Here is a 15,312-nt window from a genome sequence, read left to right as displayed (position 1 = left end):
GACAAACACAAGCCTCCTGGCCACTGATTTTAGGGCAGGCTGCGAGTTGTTTTTACTGGATGCTAGGAGTGTTGGGACTTTGGTTTCAAGGCATAGCTGGCAGGCTCTCTGCCTTTAATGAGTGACTTTGTGGACCTGGTTTACTGAACACCTTATGTATGTGGTACCGTTTTCAAGCTTCAGAAACACTTAAGTGCTAGCAGAGTCTGCTAATTTACACTCGTTTATTCTGATTTCTCTGTCTTGCTGGGAGGGGAACTGGGCTTAGGAGTGCGCAGCATTTCCCAGCATGTGAAGCACTGGAAGTAAAAGAGGAATGGGATGGGGGGAGGCAGGGATGAGAAAGGCAGAATTGGCTGCAAGATAGAGGGGAGAAAGGAATGATGAAGCCAAAGCTCACCTCTAGAGAAAAAGGCATTGGTGAATTTGGCAGTGTTAGTCTGCTCTAAATTAAAGATGCAGTTTGATGTTTTTCTTACTTGTTTTGTCTGTTAGATGTGTTAGATGCCCAGGCTGCACAGTGCATCAGGAGTGTGCTGCAAACCATTGTCCAAGTGTCAGTGCTTGCTTGTGGGCCCTGAGTGGAGGAGGAGAGCAGGCTGGGCAAGCGACACTTGCTCCTGCCAGTAACAAGCCTGTTTGCTTGCATACCTGGCTTTTAAAATGGCTGCAGCCCCGAGGAACAAGACTAAAACCTGTCTGCAAATGGCTCAGGGTGCAAGGGAGGACTTGTGTGTGGCTCTGAGGGGTGATGTCCTCTCATCTCCAAGTAAAGCTCCAATGAGGCAGAGGGTAGCTCTGGCAAATTCCTCCTCTCCCAACTTTCCCTTCAGAGTGCTGGGCTGTTTGGTTCTCGCTTTGCTTGTGCCACGCAGCCGGCCAGGGTAGGGCTGTGTTGTGTGAGGTGCTGTGCACATCCCTGCCCTCGGCAGGGTGTTGCAGGTGAAAGCCGGACAAGTGGATAACAGGAGTGCAGTGGATGTGATCGCTATCAGGTGTTTTCCAGCAATACCCAGAAGTTCTCCTCTTGGACCAGACCCCTTCATTGTCCAAGATGCTGTTCAAACACATCCTGTTTTCCAGAGTTTACAATGTAACCCACAAAGCCTTGAAATGTCCAACTCCAGGCAGCAATAATCTGCACATTCTTGGCCAGGGATACGCAGGAGATGTCGGGGAGGGCTGTTCCGTGTGTCAGGCTCCTGCCTGGCACCGCTAATCCAGGCACATCCCTCCCTGCCCAAGGCCAGCAGCTGTCAGAGCGAGCTGAGGAAATGGTTAACTGCATGAGTGAGAATTGCTAAAGTGAAACATTTTCTCCCATGCAGGGTGCAGTGAGGCCTCTCATCACTTCTCCCACCCAGCATTAATTAAGCATATGGCAGGGACAGAGATGCTGGCTGTCCTGGGAGGCTTGGACTGGTTGCACACCTGAGTATCTGTGGCCAGTAACTATGTGGTTCTCCTGTGCTGGGAAAGGGTAAGCTACAGAGAAGCTTCTACACAAGTCTTAGCTCTGGTCAGGGAAGAAAATGCTGCTTTATAATTGTCTTCAAATGTGGTGCTGAAGAGAGCAGGCAGGATTGTGAGGACAAATGCTGCAGGACTTTGGGACAGCAAGATGGGTGTCTGCATTGAGCCATGAGCACTGGGGTCGCCTCCTTTCTGTGGCTGCATGTTCAGCCCTGCACTTGACCCATCATTTGGGAGTCTAGGGCCTGGCCTGGATTTGAAACTTATTGTTTTAAAGAACAAGGAGGAGAAAAACAAATAAAACTGTTTTTTAGCATAGTGATTCTGGAAAGTCCTGGTTTTTTTCAGTGTGTTTTTCCAGTGCTGACTGAGACAGAGGGCTTGGTGAGCAGGTACAGACGTGGAAATCAGGCTGCTCTTTCCGCAGGTTGGCATTGCTGCCCGTTTACCGCAAGTGCTTGCACAGCCCCCCAGCTTGCATGTGTATTGGTTTCTTTAAAACGAGCAGGGAAGTAGAGTTACTTCTGTCAGGGTGGCTTTGCAAGGCTGAAAGTGTTGCACCATTTTGAGAGTGAAGGCAGTACCTTGCCTCTCCGTCTTGCTTGCTGGGTGTACTCAGAATTACTGTTTCTCGCCAGCATGCCCTGCAGAAGGCAGTCGTGCGGTGGGGAGCGAGCAGGGGCCTGTGCCAGTTGCGCAGCAGCAGCACAGCTGCTTTGTCACCTGCAGGACTTTTACTAATGTTGATGTGAGAGCTGGGAGGGATCCAGTAGGACTTTCAGGTGCTGGGCTGCGCTGCAAGTCTGCCTGTTAGAAGGGCTGGCTCCATCTGCCCAGAAGCAATGGGCAGAGGAAATGTAAGATAAATCTATAAGGCTTTTCCCTCAGCTATCCCACACAAAGACATGATGTTTGCGGTTTATTAGCTGGACAATGCTTAAAGTGCATTCTATTGAATTGTATCCTGAAAAACAAACCATCCAGGTTTGGAGCTGCTGGAGCTGCCAGAGCTTTGTGACTGGGCTGGCAGGAGCTATGCAAGTGCAAAGCACTAGTTTCAGAGGCACTATGGATTCTCCTTAGGCAAACCTGTCCATTGGTGTAACGTCAATGCAGCCACATCAGATGAATAACAGCCCAAGTTTTTATCCTGAGAACTGCTAGCTCAGCTTTTTTTCCCCATCGGCTCATAATTTTACAAGATGAAATCCTGTCGTGTTAATATGTAGTATAGATTCAGTCAGTTGTTAAGAACCATTTGGAGTCGGTGATTTGGACAATCGGTGTTGAGTGGGCTGCTGGTATATTTGCTGTGTTGCTGTTCAGTGTCAGCCCTCCCGTTGCATTTTGTAAGAGCTTCCATTAATTTCAGTAGAAATCTGCATTTGGGGGTGAAGGGTGACCTAATCTTTAAAAAGGATCTTAATCCACTTAGCCTCTCTTGCAAAGCTCAGCATTTTTTCCTTGTCAGGAGCAGACTGCATTCCTAACCTTGATGTGTCACTTTCCAGTTGGCTTAATATTTGGGTGAGGATAAAAAGGAAATGTTTTTCAAAGATTAAAAGAATCCATGCTGCTAAGGTATGTGGATGTGTGATGTGCAAGTTTAAAAAAAAAGAAAGAGAGATATGAGCATAGTTGTAAGTGTTTGGGTGGTGGAAAAAAAGATAAAATAACCCAGATAACTGTATAAAATAACAGCAGATGACTATAGAGAACAAGCACAGGAAGAGGTAAATCCATTTGAAAGAGTGTAAATGGGGAATTATGAGGTAAGAGGAAATGGGACTGAAATGTTTAATGTAAATTTAAGTGCAAGGCAAAAATAGGACTCCTGTTAGTTTGACCTGTAAAGTCTCTTCTCAGAGTCCTGGGGGGGCAGCCAGGAAAAATACAGTCTCTGATGCAAATACAAGACCTCATGCCTATGCCTCATTAAGACTAGAGATCTTCTAGGCTACTGCATTAAACCTAGCTTGGGTCAGAAAGGGTGGAAAGCTGTTGCCAGTAGCCTGTGCTCAGTTTTGGGGGGTTTCTGCTCAGCCTCCAGTCACAACGCCACAATTAACACTAATTGGTACCTTCCTTGACGTTTTGGCCAGGGAGAATGAACCGTCTGTCTGTCCCCTGTCTCCCTGGAGGCAGTCACTCCAGGTCAGAGCAAGAGGCCCATGGGGATGTCGCATGGCTCACAGGACTTTCATGCCAACAGGAAATCTCAAATCAAACCCAATTCACACTGCTTGAGGACTGCCCGCTTTGTATGTGGTGTTTCTCCCTGGGTGGCCAAATTTCGGCAAGGAGTGAACACAGGCAGACGTGCCCATGTGCACACGATGAACCTTGAAGCCATTTGCTCACTTCCCTTTAATCAAAACCTTCTGCTTTTGCATTTTCTTTTCTGTTTGGTGACCGAAGCGAAGCTTCATGTGCCTTCACGTGGGAGTTAAGTGGGTCAGCGGGCTGCTTTGTTTGTGGCAGCTCTCACGTGGAAAAAGCCCGATGCAAAACGCTGAGGCTTGGCAGGAAAGTGCCAATTAAAGATAGCAGTGCAGGAGCATATTGTCTGAGCTGAAAGTGCTCGAATCTGGGGCTGTGACAACTGTCATGTGCGAAGGAAAGAACGAGGAATTATTAAATTTAATGTTGATGTGAGGTAGCTAGTGCTTTCCCTGTTTCAAGTGTTGGCTCTCACGCAGTGTGGAGAAGGAGTTCGTTCCCTGTTTCACAGGTAAGGTAAGTGAGGGGTAGAGGAGGTGAGTCACACAGGGAGCCCGTGCCAGAGCAGGATCAACAGCACTCAGCAGCTGGGTACTTGGGCTTCACCTCATGTTGGCCCATGTTAATTATCTTTGTGCCAGGAGCAATCCAGCCTTCTCCTTAGCACTGCACAAGTCTGTTCAGGTGACGTGTGCGGGAGATGTCAGGGCCAGGAGATGGCAGAGGGAGAGATGCAGTGCTACATCGAGTCAAGTGAAGTTGCTCTCCCCCTTAGTAATGCAAGTAGTCAACTTGGGAGAGCACATAAAGGAAATGTGGCTTTCTAAGTCTGCATGGCAGTGTGCTTAGCTCCAGGGAAGCAACCCAGGGACAGCCAGGCTTTGACACTGCTACCTCTGCTGTCATGGGCAACTACATCATCATACTGTCATTCATAAATGAATACATTTCTCCTTGGAGCACTAGGCCCTTAGATTCCTGAGCAGACATTTTGCAAAAGGGCCCTGAAGGAAAGGGGAGGAGCAGGTCACTTGGGTATAGTCAGCGTTTCTACTGAAATAGAGCCTCTCTCCCTCCTAATCCATCTCTCTGCTCCCCACTAGTTCTGTTTTATTGGTGTGTTTTTGTTTGAAAGAGCAGTGTTGGTAAATGAAAGCTAGAATATCTGTACATTCCTTTATTTTAAAAAAGCTTTCTGGCTTTACTTTGCCTTTCCTTACAGCTTTCTGTGCCCTCACTGCAGATGACCGTAAGCTGATCTACTGTTTCATCTTGCAAATGGACTGTGCTTTATTTTGCACGTGTACAGGCACATACCTCCTACTCATGACAAACCAGACCTTTCTCAACAAGCAGGGAACAGTGTACTTTGCAGGTGGAGTGATTAAAGAGGTATGTACTGCTTCACTGGGAACAGTATCCTCTCAGGAGACAGATGTTCCTACCTTTCTGCTGCACTAGTCCGGCCTGTGCTGGCGATCCACATGCAAGATAGGTAAGTAAATGCAGATCTTTCAGAAATGAGAGTATGGTAAGAAGTACCTTTATTTAGGTACGTTATTTGTAAGGGTAACGCAAAATGCCTGCTGTTACACCACTGGTAGTGAAGTCCTTGTCATGCGCTCATGTGTGACGGTAGCAGCTCCTCCAGTAATTACTGCTGTTCCCTTCATTTAGAGTGTCCTTTCTGCACCCCAGGATGAATCCCCAAGGACTGGTTAGAAATAGCACAGTCGTTACCTAACAATGATTTTGGGAAGCTGAGGTGTCTGCAGATTTGATTCCATCCAGAAACTTGGATCTGGTTGCCCTTGGGGTATCCGGACGTGCCTTTGTGGTGGGTTTCCACTGAGAACTGTCACAGGCAACGGAGGCACCAGTCTATTGTAGATGGTGCTAGAACTAATGCAGATTGACATCCATGTGAAAGTTGATGGACTGCACAGTATAACCCAGAGCTTCCTCTGAGCAGAATTAAAGAATACTGAGATGCTGTGAGACTCTAAAAGAAAGCTAATAATAAAAAAAAAATAATCCATGAAGGGACAGTGTTCTATTAGAGAAAGCAGGCTGAGTGTGCAATATAGTGTGTGATATAGTGCAATACTATAGGCAGTAGTGACTAATTTTAAGAAACCTAAAGGGCAAGAATTGAACAGTGCCTTCACCAGCTACTTTTAAACAGTTTGAAGAAAACCTGCAGTTTACAATGTATTTTAGACTTCTGTTCCTAATGAAAATGAGGCTTATGTGATCAGTCTGTCTGTCTACGTCTCTTCAGTTGTCAGGCTAGCCCCCCTCCTTTTTTCCTTCTCAACATTTAGGGAGGAGGAAAGAATCTCAAGTTTCATGAGAACTGGAGGAGAGACATAATCATTGCCAGCCTCAGGGGAAGGCAGGAGGGAGCTCAGGCACGGTGTGATTCCTTTGGCAGCAGCCTGCCAGTCAATCTGCACATGTACACAGCCCTGGACTAAGCACACCTCGTGCTGCTGCCTGTGTCTCCTTAGAGGGGAGTGTCACAGGACACACAAAGGAAGGTAGGGCTGCTGAGCAAGCAAGGCGAATTAGAGGGACAAAGAACACAGATCTGTAGGAAGCCAGGCATCATTAGTGCTGCTGCTGATGGAGCAATTTGATGATCTTAAAAATATAGACATAAACTGTTCCAAAAGTCTCTGCAGGGAGCCAAGGAAATGGTCATGTAATAACAGAAAAAATCAAAACAGAGCTGATTAAATGACAGAGAAATTAATTTCTGTGCAGAGACTCTACCTGTTCTACAATAAAAATGTGAAGAAAGTGCACAAAGACCGTGGCCACAGTCTATCTGTTAATTTCACAGTGAGGAAGCTTCTAAGTTTTGTGCATTGTCACCTGAAGTCTTGCAACAAAAGAGGAAATAAAAATTACATTTTCTGTGCATGTTTTTTCAAGGAGGGGGAAAAAAATAGTATTTAAAAACCAAGCCACCTGCATCTGTCAGCATTTCTTTATGAAGCTTTAGACTGCCAAACAGTGACCTTAAAATCACCAGAAGTAAGAATCTATGAAAAAAAGGGCAAACACCCAATTATATCAGAAGGTAGTGTTGAGAGATTTCCAAGGTAAATGCCTCTTTATTGTAACACTGAAGAGAATGAGTTCACAGCAAATGTGTGATACGCAATTACTGATTTCTTACTAAAGCTAAATGAAATATCATAATTCGGCTAACTTAGAACTGTTTGCTCATTTTTATCTCATTTTGTTGCTCAAAATGGAATGTGATGGTATTTTAGGTAGCAGAGAGGGAACTGTCTAGACTCTCTGAGAAAACTTTGCCTATAGTTCTAACAGATTCAGCTGAAGTGGAATGATCGGGGCTTTATTAATGCACTGATGATCCTACCCTGTCATCAGCTGCTGTTAGGAGACTGCAAAATGAGAGAAGGGCAAATGACTGGAGTCCTGGTTGCAGAACTGCCCAAATAGGGAGGGAGAGCATTCAGCACAGGGGCTGTCCCTCCTCTGAGCGCATATGGATAGTAATGTGGGGACAGGAAACCCACAGTAGGTAAAGCAGAGCTGTTGTGTCTCTACCGTGGGTAGTACTTAGCCAGTTAGGGCTCTCAGGAGATTAGCTACTGCCTGGGGGGTGAGAACCACAGTAATTTCTAAAGCTGGTTTGTAATTACCTGCTTTCAGTTTACACAGAGCTGGCATCCTGTTAAGCACTAATATCCCCAGCTTTCTCTTGACATCTGTGCAGCCTGTTCCACTTTTTACATTCGACCTATGCCGATTCCTTCATGCATAGCAGCAGTTACGAATTGCTCTGGAACCTGATGGTGGAAAAGAACAAATTAGCAAATTCAGTGTTATTTGGAGGGGTCTTGCCAAAAGCCATTCCTGTGCCAAAACCGTAAGGCATGAAGAAGGGCATTACTATTTCAAGAAGTTATGACTGAAAAGGATCTATTTCTTCCACATGAATTGTTTTGATGGCTGAGACTACCGACTTGTTGGAAATCACAATGTTACACCACCTTATGGGGGTCAGCTGCTTTCTGCAGCTCAGAGGATGAGGACAGCTGGCAGTGCTTGAGGTGAAACGAAGGTTCCCTACAACCAACACGAGAGAAGCAGACCTAAGCCTAGGGAAGAAAATGGTCAAACATGTCTTGGTAAAGATCCTATGCACAGGGAGTTTGTTTCCTGTTTTCACCTCAGTCATATTGGAGGAGCGCTGCAACTCATTCTGTTTAGGAGAAAGAATTAGTTGCTTTTAAATGCAGCTTTTTAGCTAGTAAGACTGCACAAAACTCTGTTTCCTTCAATAGGGAATCATTAGAAGGAGGGGCTGTGCACTGACAGGCCGCTTCAGGCTTCTTTCCACACGGCGGCACTTAGCCCCCACGCTCTACTCCTCTCAAAACATCGAAGCTTCTCACAAGCTGGGCCCACCAGCCAGGAGCAGTGTACTCCCTGAAGCCTTCTGCCGGGGTAGATCAGTCGGGACGCGGTTTTGAGCCTCCCCTTGCCCCGCTATGCCTAGAAAAGCGTTTGCCTGCCTTCTCACAGCAAACCGCCCGGCGGCCCCGTCAGCCCTAACGGCTCCCGCCGCGCGGGCGGCGTCGCCATGGCGACCGAGCCCGCCCGTAACGGCCGCGGCGGGGCGGTGCCGCCCTTGCGCACGCGCACCGCGCACACTGACCTCACCGCCTCAGTGCCGGGGGGGGGCTTCCCCCCCCTACCATAGAGAACCGCGGGAGGCACGTTTTCTCTAGCCTTCGCCCCAACACTCTATGGTACGTGGGGGGCGGGGGAGTATGTATGCGCATCCCTGCGCGCATGCGTGCTGCAGGCCCGGGAGCCTTCTAGAGGCGCGGGGCGGTGACGCGCCGGCGTGGAGGGGGTGCGGGTGGCGCATGCGCGCTGGCTCCCATTCTTCCCGTGGCAGCGGGGCGGGCGCAGCCATGCAGCGCAGCGGGCGCCGCCGCCGGCACTGACCGCCGTCCGGCCCCCGCCCCGCCGCCGCCTCCCGCGCCGCGCCCGACAGGTAGCGCCTGCGCCGGTACCGCGCCGGGCGGGGAGGGCCGGGCCGGGCCGCCGCACCGGGGCGGGGGAGAGGGAGGGAGGGAGGGAGGGAGAAGCGCGGCCGGGGGCTTTGTGTGGTGCCGCCGCTGGGTGACGGCGGGGAGCGCGGCCGTGAGGGGAGGGGAGCGGGGCGGGGTGGGGTGGGCGCCGCCGGGGCCGGCCCGCCCGCCGCACCGGGCGGGAGCGCAGCTCCGGGTCGCCCGGCGGTGTGGTTTGTCGGAGGGGAGGGGAGGGAAGGGGGGGGACGGTCCGGCGGCGTAACGGCCGCAGCGGGAGCCGGGGGCTGCCGGGGCCTAACGGCTGGCGCGGAGGCGCCCCTCGGCCTCCCCGCCCCTGGGGGCCGCTGGGTGCGGGCAGCCCGCCGGGGGTCAGCGAGCCGCGGGGGGCGGCCGGTCCCGGCTCCCCCTCGGGGGCGGCGGCGCGGGCGCCTCTGCGGGCAGGGCTTGGGGCCGTGCCGGCCGGTGGGAGTGGGGGCCGCCGAGTAGCGGCCGTGCGGCGGCAGCGGGGGGCCAGCCGGCCCTGCGGCGAGGGGGAGGCGGCGGTGCTCGGGCGGTCGCAGGGCAGAGGCCCCTCGGAGGGTCCCCGCTAGTACAGACGCTTGGCCAGCGACGGGAGGAGAAGAGCGGCCGCGTCGCGTTCGCTCAGCGGTGCAGGATTATGATAACGTCTCGAGGCTGCTGTATTTTTAAAACCATCTTGTGGTTTGGGTGGGTTCAGCTCTTGCATTTGGCCCTTTTGTGCACGTGCCGTGCTTTACTTCGTTTATTTCTAGCAAAATTTTTAACGCAGGTTGGGTGAGGGCTGGAAGCTTGTGCCTATACAAAGGGGTGGATCGTCATTAGACAAATGCTGCAAAAACGCTTCGGAGAGATGCGGGATCTAAGTAAATAAAATGCAGTTATTTGTCAGTATGTTTATACAGGCCTGTGTGGGCTACGCTTAAGATATTTTAAAGGTATGTATCCTCAGGTATCTGTGAGGAAGGTAAAAGCTGCTTCTTTCCCCAGCCCCCTGCACAGCTTCTTGAGAAAGAGGTGGGAAACTGAGGCAGGCTGACAAGCTCAAGATTGTATGGGAAACCTGTGGTGGAGTAGAGCAGAGACTTCCCAGGTGTGAGGGTTGTTCTGATCAGGAGATCTCTCTGTCCCTTGCAGACTTAGTTTATAAGTCAGTGTTTAGTAAAGGAGGTGAGGGTTAAGCAAAGAAGCATGTGCCAAGCCAGTGTTGGTAGGGAAGAGATGTGCTCTCCACCCTAGTGCTTGTGCCAGCATCTCAGGCCCTACGTTGGAGTCCATTTTGATGCTGAGTACTGCAGACCGTTTCTCTGCATCTTTTTGAGCAGTTGCATCTCCGTTGCATGCTCCTCTTGATGCCACCTAGGTGCTGTTGAAGACAAACTGAAGTATTGCCGCTTGATACCTGATGACACCTGAAGTCCACCATTTAGATCAGTAGTTCTCAAATCAGATCTTCCAAAGGCATTAGAAGTGCAAGTGTTTGCTTCTGTGTGGGATTCTGAACTGGCTTTAAAAGAGGTTTGCAACTGGAGAAGGGGGCTGCAGCTCAGTATGTTTGAGAGCTTCCAATAGTGGTGAACTTTCACTAGAGCAAAGGACTACACCAAGTGCAGGATGGAACTGCAGTACTGTCATATTCAGGGTCTTACTTATCATGGCAGCGTAGCTTGCTGTGTGGAACAAGCCTTTGTGCTGCAGTCCTGGGCTTGGCAAAGTTCAGCTTTTGCTTGTTTTCTCTGTTGAACCCTGCCAGTGGGACTGAAGCCTGGAAGTTACAAGACGGACAGAGTAATGACTACCATGGGTGATCCTCTCTGTATTTTACAGTCACACTTGTTTTGTTTTTTAAAAAATTGCTGCCAGCATAAATGGATTTTTTTTTCACACTGATGCCTGCAACATTTTTGTGAAGTCCTTGGAAATGATCAGACAGCTTCAAAAGTTTGTTTCAAGAAGAAAAATACCATGAAGTTAAACACTTTGGCCTTGCTTCACTTGGCTGATAATATACAGTGCTAAGAGTGAGGCAGCAGCATGCTCGGGGGATGGAAAAGTTTCTCTAGTTTGTGTGACGTTCCCTAGAGGGACAATTGCAGAGAGCGCCTATGATCAAATGAGCTAGTTGTCCAGTCATCTTCAAAGTTCTGTAGGAATCTTAAATCTGAGCTACAACTTAAGTGTTATGAAAACCAGATATTTAAACAGAAAAACTAAAACTGAAATGATTTATCTGTTTCTCCCATATGTTAGTCAATCCTTCCCTATCCAGCAGGCAATTTGGTTGGGGCTGTTGCTTGTTAGAGGATGAGAGCTGACAGCAAGTCTGGCCACTTCTGTAGTGATTTACAGCATGAGGAGCTAGATCTTGCCTTCAACAAGAAGCGTGAAAGAGGCTGGACATAAAATGTTCAAATGGATAAAGTAATGACCTCCCCTGCGTGTACCTCCCCATTTCAACATACATGCAGATTTTTGTGAGAGTAATGTGGCTTTGAAGCTTGTGGACTGCCATTACGGGGACCATTCTGGCCTCAGATGACTTTGGATCAGGCTTGTGTGTCACCCTCAGTCTCTCATTATCTTGGGCCTTGCCTAGACTAGGGCTGGAAATCTTGTTGGTGTGCCTCTGAATGGGGCTTGCTGCTGTTAACGCCTCCTCGGCTGGCAGTTGTAATTGAAGCTTCCTCCTGGATGCTGACAGTGCCAGTGCACCTTCGAACAGTGCTCGCTAATGCATTAAAGAAAATGCTGGCAAGTATATAAAGGTCTCTCAGCTGAGTGAATAAAATAGACTGGTTTTGTCTATTAATTTCTAAGTTTGTATTGCATGTTTCTTTAGACCTCCCTCAGTGTTTTGGATATTTGTCTATTGGACCAACATGTTATCAGTCATCAAAGCCATCTGAAAGCCTGATGTGAGTTAGTTAAGAGCTTTGTGCAGCAGGATACTGAAGAGCTAAACACACGCAAGTTCCTTGGCATTCTGTGCTGCACTAGTGTTTGGCTCTGTCATAAACATGAGAGATCACTTTCTCCTCTCTTTGGCAGCACTAGCACTCTTGCACAAAAAAAACCCCAAACCCAAATGAACTGGATGGAGTTGTAACTGTTCAAGTTTTAGGAGAGCAACAAATGGATTTTGTGGTCTGAGAGGGTCCAGGTGCTCTCCAAGAGGTTTGATCTCAATTCATGGTTAGTGTTTGAGTTCATCTGGTTTCCTGTTCTGTCACTTAAATCTCTGCACGTTTGGCTCTGCAAGGAGGGAGATGTCCATTCTGCTTCTAGAAACAATATGCCAAGTAGGAGCAGCAAAATTAATTGTTAGAAAAGCGCCATCATCATTAGTTTATTGGAAGTGAGTGGGCAGATTTTTAAATCTCTAATTTGTTTCCCCTGCCAGCAAAGTAATAGGATAAACAGCCTAACCAGGCCAGTCCCTGGTGCAGCGTTTCTGTGTTTCAGGTTTAAGCTGGGGCCCTCTCTGTACTTTGCTTGTAGATGCTTTAGATTCCAAGATATTTCAGAAAGCCAAATTGAACCAATGATGATTGCTGAGGCAAAGATCTGATCAAAATGGAGTCAGATTCTGACCTGTGTTTCAAAGTGATGCTGAGCAGAAGGGAGGAATTGCAGGTATGTCTCTCTGCCTGTTACATTGCAGGTGGTTTCTTAGCCCAGCAGCCTTTTAACTGCACTAGAGTTCAGCCAAATTCATGGTATTGTCAAACAAAAAACCCTTTCTGCTCCTCATTGTCCTGTGCTCCCTCCACCCACCGTTTTATAAATCTTAAGCGTAGTGGTGGCTTTCTGCAATCCCTTGCTGCCTGTGGTGAGGGATTTCTTTGACCATCCGCTCATGTGTGGTTGCAAATGCCAGGCTGAATAGAATCTGCTTATGCCTGAGCGTAGAGGCTAACCCTCCTTCTCCTCCCTGGAGCTGAACTGGTCCTAGGTGCTGGTTTCTGCTGGCCCCTGTCAGCAGTTGAAATCCAGCTGCTACTGAGAGTTCTCCTGTCCTTGGCCAACAGTTTCCATGAGGGCTGGCAGCCCTGGAGAACAGGGGTAGGCAAAGGGCCCTATTTTGTCATGCAGACAAGTTTGTGTTTAGAGTCACGGAGGAAGAGATGGACATTAGCTGGGAAGCTTGAAGAGACACCAAGAAAATAAACTTTTTCCAAAACTGTTGACTTACAAACTGCTGCTATTGCATCCCACAGCCAGTCTGTTATAGGCTCCTACCCGAGTTCCTGTTTTGTTCAGTTTTGGGTGTCTGACTGGTTTTCATACTGGCAGCATCTTGGCCTGACTTCTTGTCGCAAGTATGCGTGTAAATCATTGTCTTAGAATTGGAGGTGCTTTGTCTGTGACTGTAGTATTTGTTATCAGGTGCTGGAGTGTGTCCAGAGAAGGGCAACCAAGTTGGTGAGGGGCCTGGAGCACAAGTCTTATAAGGAGTGGCTGAGGGAACTGGGGTTGTTTAGTCTGGAGAAAAGGAGGCTGAGAGGAGAACTTATTGTTCTCTACAACTACCTGAAAGGAGATTGTAGTGAAGTGGGTACTGGTCTCTTCTGTCAGGTAGCTGGAGATAGGATGAGAAGAAATAGCCTCAAGTTGCGGTAGGGGGGGTTTAGATTGGATATTAGGAAAAATTTCTTTACTGAAACGGTTGTCAGGTATTGGAACAGACTGCCCAGGGAAGTGGTTGAGTCACCATCCTTGGAGGTATTAAAAATGTGCGTAGACAAGGCACTTCAGGACATGGTTTAGTGGGCATGGTTGATGGTTGGACTCGACGATCTTAAAGGTCTTTTCCAACCTAAAAGATTCTACGATTCTGTCTGCTTACCTGCATGAGGTTCTTCTGTGAATGAACTTATTTGAGGTGTAGACTGCATGGAGTGTGGGTTTTTTCCCTTCTTTACTCCCACATCACTCGCATTTTGTTGTCTAAAATACATGTATATGTTTTGAGAAAATGATGTGGGGTGCAGAAGGAAGAAATCTTACTGAAAGGTGCTTAGTTGGACACTCAGTGTCCCTTGAGGGCTTGTACCCAAGGTCTGATCTTGTGCGTTATTTTTCCATTCCAACCTGTCATTTTTCTACTAGCACTTGTCTCTCGAGTACTTCCTTCCAGGGTAGTTCTGGCTTGGGCTTGTACACAAAAACCTACTTACTTCTCCCGTGTCATTAGCCAGTTATACATCAGTAGGAATAACAAGGTCCTGGAAGATTTTTTGAGTATGGAATTTATATCAAACCCACTGATCTCTTTAAATTATGCTGATCTTGTACCAGCATGTGGTGGTATGGGTTTTTTCTTTTCCCAAGGTGTTATCTCTCCCTCAGTTCCCACTACCACTGGAGACTTGCTTTGCAGTGGCTTTGGGAAAGGCACTGAATTTCTACCTCATTCCTGCCTGTACAATAGGAGGTTCTTGGTATTCTCCTATCTTTTTCTTCAACTGACGTACATTTAGAGATGCTTTCTATCTTCAGGATGGGATAAATTAGTGATCTTAGCCTAAGGGACTTCATCTATTGCAATACAAACAGATGACAATATTCAGATGTGTGCTGTGAAGCCACTTGTCCTGCTAGCAATCTGGCAAGTGATGGGCCACCCTGCTCTAATTCTCAGTAGTGTTCTACTTCCAAACCTTGCTAAGCATTTTACCCACATGAAGCTACAGGTGCAAGTCTGTACTTTTCCTTTTCTTCCCATGTTTTTCCAGATGATCCAATATTGCTGCTGGACTGGGGAGGGGTTAGGATGTGACTCTGGAAAGTTTTGTCCTGCACTCCTAGTTGCAGTAGGAAGGGGGCTGGATCACCTCCATTCTTCTGGGATGCATCACCACAGCCCCTCGGGGGACCTTGTGCACCCTTGGCTCTGACACCTTGCAGAGCTGGAAGTCATAGGGAGTCAGTGCTGTATGGTTTGTTGGCCAGGGTCCCACAGGTGTCAGACCTGGAGCCTGTAGACTCTAAAGGTAAGGTTAGATCTCTAGAATGAGGGAGAAAAAGGATATCTTTGTACACACAAACCCACAACTTAGGTACTGTTTACAGGGTAAAGTGTCATGAGGATAGCTTCTTGTTGTTGTTTCTGCCCCCCCCCCCCCCCCCCCCCCCCCCCCGCCCCTCTCCATGGTCCAGCAGGCCCCTAATAAATTGCTTGTAGTGTGATACCTTGGAACCATGAACTGAGATGCCTACAAGAGGGAGTCACACAGAGCAGCTCCTAACATTACAGGATTTTAATCTGCATCTCGGTGCTCAAACTGTTAAAAAGAAAGGAGACCTTGAAAGCTCATTCTAGACTTGTCCTTGGTCTCAGGCAAAGTTAAAACCAAACTAATTTCAGAGAGGGGTTGTATTAGGGAAACAAAGTATGTTAAAGCTCATTTAATTTTCTACCCTACTCTTGAAGGGCTACTCCCACTCTGCAAAGTGGTTCCATTATTGTAGGGTACTAGGGTCTCATTGAGGCATTGAGGTGACCTGCAAGTCATCTTGATTT

The 15,312-nt window shown here is 48.3% G+C and overlaps 1 protein-coding gene across 11 annotated transcripts in view; it reads left to right on the top strand.

Annotated features, from left to right (window-relative positions):
• Nucleotides 1-8,625: 8,625 nt before the first annotated feature.
• CLASP1 (cytoplasmic linker associated protein 1) overlaps nt 8,626-15,312 on the top strand; it is a 186,335-nt gene continuing 179,648 nt past the window's right edge. For 10 of the 11 annotated variants that reach the window (XM_075028777.1, XM_075028768.1, XM_075028775.1 and 7 more), the window contains exon 1: nt 8,626-8,734. The gene's annotated coding sequence lies outside the window, so the exon portion shown is untranslated. Of the gene's footprint in view, nt 8,735-9,170; nt 9,480-15,312 lie in introns of those variants that run through there. The other variant, XM_075028766.1, reaches the window with a different exon arrangement.

Source organism: Buteo buteo, chromosome 5 (genome assembly GCF_964188355.1).
Source record: "Buteo buteo chromosome 5, bButBut1.hap1.1, whole genome shotgun sequence".
In the NCBI taxonomy this organism is placed as follows: Eukaryota; Metazoa; Chordata; class Aves; order Accipitriformes; family Accipitridae; genus Buteo; species Buteo buteo.
The sequence above is the reverse complement of the archived record's forward strand: the minus strand, read 5'-3'. Positions and strand labels throughout refer to the sequence as shown.